The sequence below is a fragment of the Dipodomys spectabilis genome, unplaced genomic scaffold (genome assembly GCF_019054845.1).
Source record: "Dipodomys spectabilis isolate Male_0828 unplaced genomic scaffold, ASM1905484v1 ptg000551l, whole genome shotgun sequence".
Taxonomy (NCBI): domain Eukaryota; kingdom Metazoa; phylum Chordata; class Mammalia; order Rodentia; family Heteromyidae; genus Dipodomys; species Dipodomys spectabilis.
The window spans coordinates 810,503-819,384 of record NW_024871228.1 but is presented as its reverse complement, the minus strand read 5'-3'; the positions used below and the strand labels follow the sequence as shown (position 1 = coordinate 819,384).

Here is an 8,882-nt window from a genome sequence, read left to right as displayed (position 1 = left end):
TCACGTGTAGGAAGGACTAAGTCTTGTACTTCTTCAAAATGGCAGTTATCTAGACTTATGATGTTAATTCAGATAAAAGTGCAAACTAGAGATTAAGCAGCCTCTTGAAATGCATGCTCATTAGACAGCAGCAGAGATAGGAAGACAAACAAGGAATCCTCATTGGAGGCAGTCAGCATCTAGAAACATTCCTGGTGCATTGTTGCAGTACCTATAATTAGGCAGGCTAGAGCACACCTCACACTCTATTACAAATACAGAGTTGGATAACAGGTATGAAAAGAAGATACAATGTGCAATCTACTTTCTTGAGAGAACAGGTGTGGCTTAAAATGAAGTATTTAAGTGTGAACAGAAGCTTGCATTGTGTAAATTTACCTTCCAACACAAAATAAGGATGTAGGAGTCTGTCTTAACTTCCTAGAGGTAAGAAAGGAAGGAAGAAGAGCAGGATATAGGTTAAAATATGTTTGCAATGAAACATGGAAAATGGTTCCAGGCTATTTATAACAAAAAGTCCTGCAAAGCACATTTTGCTATATTGGTAGGAAATACCCAAGATTACTTGTCATATTTATCAGTATTTTCAAAATAAATTAGTTTATTCCTAAGATTGACAGTGATTCTGTCAATTTTTGTGATTCTGTTTTAACAGAATCACAAAAGCAATGCATTCATTTGTGCTGTAGGAAAGGTGATAAACTTATTTTATTAATAGTTACAATGTGGAACTACACATTCCATTTTCCTCAAAATGTAACCTTCCTTTGTGAATGCATATAGAAAAAAATAGTTCTATCAATGTAAATAATGTGATCTTCATAACTTTTAAAACTTTATAGTATGTTTAATTTAGTTTGTTTTATTTTGCACTTTTATATACTTATTTATTGAGAGTGTTTAAACAAGTTCCTGAGAATTATAAAACGATGAAATAGAATATAAAATTCTCAGTAGCTGGCTCTTCTAATGCAATATCCTGGAGAATGAATTTAGCATTCCCTTCCTAGAGTAGTGAATGGCTTTAATTTTGTGATGATGATTATGATAATGAAGGCGAGAAACAACGATGTTTTATGCACGTATAATAGAACAATGGATAATGACATTGCAGTAAAGGGATTTTTGTTGTTGTTGTTGATTGTGGGGCTTGAACTCTGGCTTGGGCACTGTCTGTGTGCTCTTCAGCTCAAGGCGAGCGCTCTTCCACTTGAGCCACAGCACCACTTCCAGTCTGGAAATAAGAGTCTCATGGAATTTCCTGCCCAGGCTGGCTTTGAATCGTGATCCTCAGATCTCAACCTCCTGAGTAGCTGGGATTACAGGCATGAGCCACCGGCACTCAGCAAGGGATTTATTATATTTAAACATATGTACTATACATAGTCCTTTTAAAGTAATGCCTATATATAATGCATATATAGGAAGGAAAACTTCATAGTAACATTTCAAAGATAATTTGGGATATACATGTAGTTATGGAATTTGCTAGCTCTTTTAGTCAGCGATAATAAGCATGTTAACCTATAATACATGTGCTCTTCTTCTAAAGTGTTCAATATTAAATTAAATTATTCATTCAATTCCTCTAGGCATACAATGACATATTGCCTAACTTCATGTTAGCCTTTTTTATTAGTTCAATAAAATAGTTGAATATCTTAATGTATCCAATTAAGGAACACAGTTGTATTTATTCACAAAGGTACATTAAATTTTACTGTGAATTCAAGGCCTACTTGAACTTCCGACCATAAAACATAAAACTAAAATATACAGAAATAAAGTGCACATATCATAGCCATTAAGTGATTCCACAGTACTTAAAACTACTCATGAAATACATTCATAGCATAATGAAAACTAATCTATGTTGGTTAAATAAACTTTCTAGTTATTGGCTAGAATATTTTCATATTTAAGAACTGATCATATTCTTTCTTTCTCCTCATGTCTCCCCATTCACAATAGACCATAAAAAGGACCTGGTGCTGAGTTGTATAAGGAGTGGGTTTATTATTTCTCCTCTTCCTCCTCTTATCGCACAGCCTGCAGTAAGCATCAGGAAGCTAGATTCCACTTTTTTTGAATTGGAATTTTCATGCTTTTTCAAAGTATTATTTGCAATGCAATTTTAAATCATATAAAATTGTGTTGTCCAATATGCTACTCTGAGCTGTATGTAATACTTTAAATATAAAGTTGTATTTATTAAGAAAATAGTAAGGCCAAATTTCAATAGATAGTATTAAGTGACTAACAACTAACATCTTAAACTGAACATAATTTAGGTTATTTTGTTAACCACCAAAATTGCATTTTGGGATCAGTGATATAGAAGATGCAAAATGGAAAATTGGCACAATATTTGGGAAGGAAATAGAATGTTTTAGTACCAAACAGACAGTAGCAAAGAAAATACAAGCTATCCAAATTCCATTTGTATTGATTAAATTATTTTGGAATTATTTTTATCCTGTAATATTAAATATATTCATCACATACTTTTACAATTTGATATGTTATAGATAATATTTTAGATAATAAAATAATTTTCAAAGAAATATAATCAATATTTGTTCTGTAATATTGTTTTTCAGATCACTGTGTTACCTGGATAATTAAAAGATAATCAGTTGTCAGTGGCTAGTTATTCAGGAGGCTAAAACCAGAGAATCTTGTACACATATAGGAAATGTTGGCCAGATTTCATCTCCAATTAACCAGAAAAAAAACAGAGTGGGTGTGGCTCAATTGGTAGAGAACAAGCCATGAACAAATAAGCAAAGAGCAAGCAAACTGAATGAGAGTATTGGGCCTTGAGTTTAATCAATGTTACTGGCGTATACCCACACCCCTACAAATACACACACAAAATAAATTGTCTCTAACTGAATATAAATCTTCAAAGACTGTGTATAAGTTTAAAATTATGTATATGTACTTTTCAGGTTAGTCTACATTTTCTAAAAATTTGTTCTTACCTCTTTATAAATTTATAACAAATTATATAAATAAATGGAGCTTTCAGTTATTCTCATGTAGTATTTTTTTATCAAAATGTATTTCCATAAATCCCCTATTAACTTTTTGGTTATAAAAAATAATATAATACTCAAGAACAGTAGAAGGATATTAAGAAATTACTTTCAAAATCAGAATTACTTCTCTTAATTTATTTTGAAGGAACTCTCTTTAAAATTTGTCCATGCATGAGACCAATAGTCTCAGTATATGATTTGCTATTGCATCAGAATTCAGTTCAGTTTAAGAGCTACAGTTTCAGCAATCATGTTTCAAATAAGAATTACTGCATTCACATGACCTGGTGGAACATTGCCACAAAGGTCACTGTAACCACAAGAAGGAGAAATCCCAGGTGTAAAAGAATGGGATTTGAACATAATTTGCAACTTTTGCAAAGCATTTGTGGAGAATACAACAGGAGGTTCTTGCATAGCAAGGAAGCAAGAAAAAAATTATTGATATAATAATACAATTACATAAAAGTCTAGAAAATAAAGTATGTAATCTGTGTCTATTTTTATGTGTTTCACAAAACTAGAGACATCTCAATTTGATTTTCTTCATGAAACAAAGATGGTTTAGATATATCTTAGGGCAGTTATACAGGAAGTTTAAGTAAGAGAGTAGAAAAAGTATTGGAGAAAACAAGAGCCAAATGGTGGCTTAAATGATGTGGGGATTTCAGTTCAGTCTTCCTGAAATGTCAGAGAAGAAGAGCAGGATGCATCTGGGAATTGTACTAAAGGATGATGAAGACAAAGATATTTAATTGTTAGTTTCCCCCCCCTCAATAATTGAATGTTTCGCTTAACTTTATGTGTTCCAGATTATCGAATGGTGGGTCTAAGGAATCCCAGTGGTGCTGTAGGAAGAGCAGAGTCAGAGAAGCAGAAGACAGAGACAGTTGCCTGCGATGGAAAGCTCCAGATTCACCGAATAAAAGAAAGAAAGAAAATCTATTTTTCAACTGAACTCAGAGATGTCTGAGACAATATTGGTAATATTCTTTATACTGACATCTACAGCTCTCCATTGCAAATTCAGTACATTTATGTCCCTTTTTGAGTACCTTTGTCATGTGTAATGGCTAGCCATAATCTCTAACACTTGCAGAACAGTGGACCTGATCTACATAAGAGAATATTGGGTAACACTACTCCCAAGATTGTAGTTATATTTTGTCTCAGTTGCATTCTATCATTTTGGCTAACACTCTTTATGGTTTATTTTTTTCTGTTCCTCTTTTAGTTTTTATTTTGCTGTTGTTGCTTGAGTTACAGACCCAAAAGAATTTGCTTATAGGCCACAGGTACTTAATATTCGCTAAGACATTTTTTAAATACATTTTCAAGATTTTTAAACATTTTATTTTATTGTAAATATGCTATAAAAAGGGGTTATAGTTACATGAGTAAGGAAATGAGTACATTTCTTGTCGAGAATTGTTACCTTCGTGTTCTCCCACTATCCCTTTCCTCCTCCACCTCTCTCAATCCCCCCCTCCCGAAATTGTAAAGTTCATTTCCAATATACTGTATGGTGGGAATCATTGTTGCAATGGGTCATCCTGTGACATTGTTTCAGCATTTTCTTAGTCTCTTTCCCCTCCCTAGACACAAAGAGCTATAGGTCCCATGGTTTCCCATTTGCAATAATTAGTATATATAGGATAATCTTAGCAGATGAGAAGAACAGCTTAATGGCTATTTAAGTATGACCATATAACATGATGCTAAGTGAAATGAACTACAAGACATGGACATCAAGGTTAATTTTTGTTTTTGTAGTTTTTAATGTACTATGTGATTTCTTTTTTTGTTTTGTGATTTCCCCCCACGCCCATGGTTTATTCCCTGTTGTCACTGTGTTTGATTTTGGTACCCTGGGAATTTTATATACATTTATCTGAACAAGGAAGGAAAAGGGAACACAAAATGGTGAGACAAAGTACAAAATGGGAACAAGTATAACTGCAAAACTTCACAAAGAAATATGTTGGAAATGATCTGTACAACTTTAGGGGAGGGATTGGGGGGAAAGAGGGAGAAAAAGGAAGGAGGTGGGTAACAAGTTCGGCAAGACATGTATTCACTACCTTACTTACTTAATTATAATCCCTCTGTATAGCACCTTGACAATAAAATTAAAATTTTAAAAAAGAAGACCACGGTGGATGCCGGGAGTGGGGGTAAGGAAAGGGATAGAAGAGAAAAGAAGATGAAGAAAGAAATAGCTAGGTCAATGGCAATATCTACTAGTTAAGTTCTTTCTCTCTGTACATTTCAAGAAATATTACTGTTTTCCTTCACAAAGAGTAGCCATATTTATTTTTGACACAAATAATTGGCAGAATGGAGTAAAATCCATTAAAATGGGGTAAAATGCACTCAAATTTTTATAAATTAATTTAATTGAGTAGGTCATGTGGTTGTCATTGTCTCCTCTTATGAATGTGAATTACACAAACCTTTAATGAGATTTTTGGTCTAAATAAGTTCCCAAAAGAAGAAATGACAATCAATAAATAATAGTGTAGATTTCTCAATCTGAACTAGTCAGTAGACATTAGTTTAATAACTACTAACATAAAAAGGAATCCAAATTAACGTGTTGGTCCACAGAAGTACAGTGGAATTTACAGAATATAGGAAGAGTGTCATCAAAACCAAGGTAGAGCCAGATTGTTACATTTTGAGGCATGTCTTAATTGTTTTAGAAAGGATTCCCCTGTGACTCTTGAAAGGTTGTAATACAGTATCAGTGGAACTTGATTTATGTTTTTCCTTTAGTACTAGCCAGATCTCTGCTCTTAAGTGTGTCAGGAAAGGTAGTTCATAAGTTTCTTCTATGGACACATTCTGCTACAAACTGAATATAGCAAGGTTCCCAGGGATATTGTTGGACTTTGGCTTTCTTGCATCATAGAATCTGTGCTTTGAAGAAATGCTGGAGCCAGGCGCCGGTGGCTCACGCCTGTAATACTAGTTATTCCGTAGGCTGAGGTCTGAGGATCACAGTTCAAAGCCAGCCTGGGTAGGAAAGTCCGTGAGACACTTATCTCCAATAAACCACTCAGAATACCGGAAGTGGCGTTGTGGTTCAAGTGATAGAGTGTTAGTCTTGAGCTGAAATGCTGAGGGACAGCGCCCATGCCCAGAGTTCAAGCCCCATGACCAACAAAAACAAACAAAAACCGCTGGGAGCTTCAGGAGATGAATGGAGACATTCTTAAAAACTGGCTCCCTTGAAAGTGGTAGGAGAAACTGTTGACCACTTTATATTGCTGACTAAAAGCAACTGCCAGAGCCAGGTGGAGTAGAAGGTACAGGGATTGCAGGAACCAGGTGTCAGATGAAGCCATTCATACTGCAGAAATTTTCCAAGAGAACACACCAGAATGAAGAAGCAGAATTCTTTTCTCCTAGACTTCAGTATCTCACCCACAGTACCAGCTTCTTGGCCATCTAACAACAGGAAAATATTGGAAAGTACATATAGAAACGTGTTTTCTTTTATTGTCAAGGTGATGTACAAAGGGGTTATAGTTACATAAGTAAGGTAATAAGTACATCTCTTGTCAAACTGATTACCCCTTCCCTCATTTTCTCCTACTACCGCTACCCCATCATCTCTCCCTTCCAAGTTGTACAGATCATTTCCAACATACTGTCTTATGAATATTGCTGTTGGGAATGGAGAGACTGATAGAAACATTTTAAGAAGTTAAATTAGCAAGGAATTTTGGAAGATAGAAGAGATAAAGCAATAACAGAAATAGTTAAATGTTTAAATAGTGAATAAAGTATTTCATTGTTTTTTTAAAAAAATATTTAATATTAACAGAACATAGATATGTTGATAAGATATTCCTGAAAGAGCAAAAGTTATTGGTACATTGTGAAAGGCACACCTAACTCTATGTCTTTAACTGGAGGGAAAGAAGAAAATGATCAGAAATGAAATGGAGTACTTAAAAATAAGACAATGGGATATTTAATTTTAAGATGAATACATGAATTACCTCTGAAGATATACTCCAACTGCTTTTGAAAGAGAATAATTGAAGGCAGTTCGTTATAAACCTTCCAGAAATGCATCACCTTAATTGTTGCATTCTTAATCCTCAGTAGAAGTACTGTATTGAAAAGATAGATGTGTTTTGACAAATTTCAAATAATTTGAGGCATTTAGTGAATATGCTGTGACAAAGAATACTTGTTACAATTTTCCTGAGTTAAATCGGGACCACTGACTTTCTTCCAACCAGATTAGATTTCCAAAGTCTATTAAGAAAAATTGTTTAAAAGAAAGAATCTGTGTGCTATGGTAACTAACAAACTATCTCTATGAGAAAGAATGAATGGACCAATATTTCAATGGGGAGGAATTGTTTGGTATATTCATACATATTTCATATCTCCATATCTTTACATGTATATACACATAGATATGTATATAGATAATGCATATATATACCAATGGGCATATGTACATACAGATATGCATATACATACACAATATATATACTCTTTCTATATATGCTGTATATACTGTATTTTTATTTTCGTATAAATAAATAAATATAAGTATGCATTACCACATCTGCTCATAAGATATTGCATTAGATGAATTCAATTTTTCCGCTAAGAACAATATCCTTCTGAAATGATCTTTCGTGTTCTTCAGAATGTATTACATTATACAGAAAGCTCTATAATTAATTTTCAAAAATGGAAATTAATAGAGTAAATATACTAATAAATTTTATACCTTGTTCACCTTAAATTATATGCTCATAAATACTGAAGATAAAGCCAGAAGTGGTGCTGTGGCTCAAGTGGTGGAATGCTAGCCTTGAGCTGAAGAGCTGAGGGACAGCGACCAGGCCCAGCATTCAGGCCCAACAACTGACACAAATAAATAAATATATATATAAATAAATAAATATTTAGCATAACTGTTCAAAAAATAAAACAAATTTATTGGGAACTATCACAGAAAATCAAAATTATCATTTGGCTTTAGCAATTTGCTTAGTCTGAAAACATAAAATTATACAAAATATTTTTCTGTTTTATAATAAATTAAATAATATAATTATGTGACTATTAGGACCATATAACTGATTATGTAAAAGACAGAGTTTTGTAGTGAATGGAAAGACTAGTTTATTTGACTCTGGCTCTAGCTCCTAAATGAGACACACTTGGGTAGAGATATTCAATGCAAAAACTCTAGTCGTGAGCTCTTTTAATTTGAGCTTTCTTTTTTGCTGCTTCTGTTTTCCTTGATTACTTTATATGCTATCTACTTTGCATTTTAGATTTGAGGTAAAGTAAAATTAGTGTCATCCCTCAAATAACATTAAGGCACTTTAAGGGTGGCTTGCAGAAGTATTTGTGTTGTTTTGTGTTTTTGTTTGTGTTTGAGTTTAAATCTACCACCACAACCATATTCATTGTAGTATTATTTACCATACCTAAGATATGGAACCAACCTAGATGCCCCTCAGCAGATGAGTGGATCAAGAAAATTTGCTAGATATAAAAAATGGAATTTTATGCTTTCATCAGAAAGAGTAGCACTACCCCACTTATAAGGAAATGGAAAGACTTGGAAAAAATCATATTAAGTAAAGTAAGCCAGACACAAAAGAACATGGTTTCCCTCATTTGTAATAATAACTACATGTCTCTGATAGTCCTAGCAGCAGATCACAAACACTGCGTACATATGATCATATAAGATGAAGCTAGGCAAAATGAACTCCAAAATCATGGAAATAAGAGATTTTTCTTTATTGCTAAGGTTTTCAAAGTACTATATAAATATACTATTTTTTCCTTCATTTTGTC

The 8,882-nt window shown here is 33.4% G+C and overlaps 1 pseudogene; it reads right to left on the bottom strand.

Moving 5' to 3' along the window:
* Positions 1 to 1,948: 1,948 nt before the first annotated feature.
* Positions 1,949 to 2,071, bottom strand: LOC122099978 (annotated as a pseudogene).
* Between the last annotated feature and the right edge of the window lie 6,811 nt (positions 2,072 to 8,882).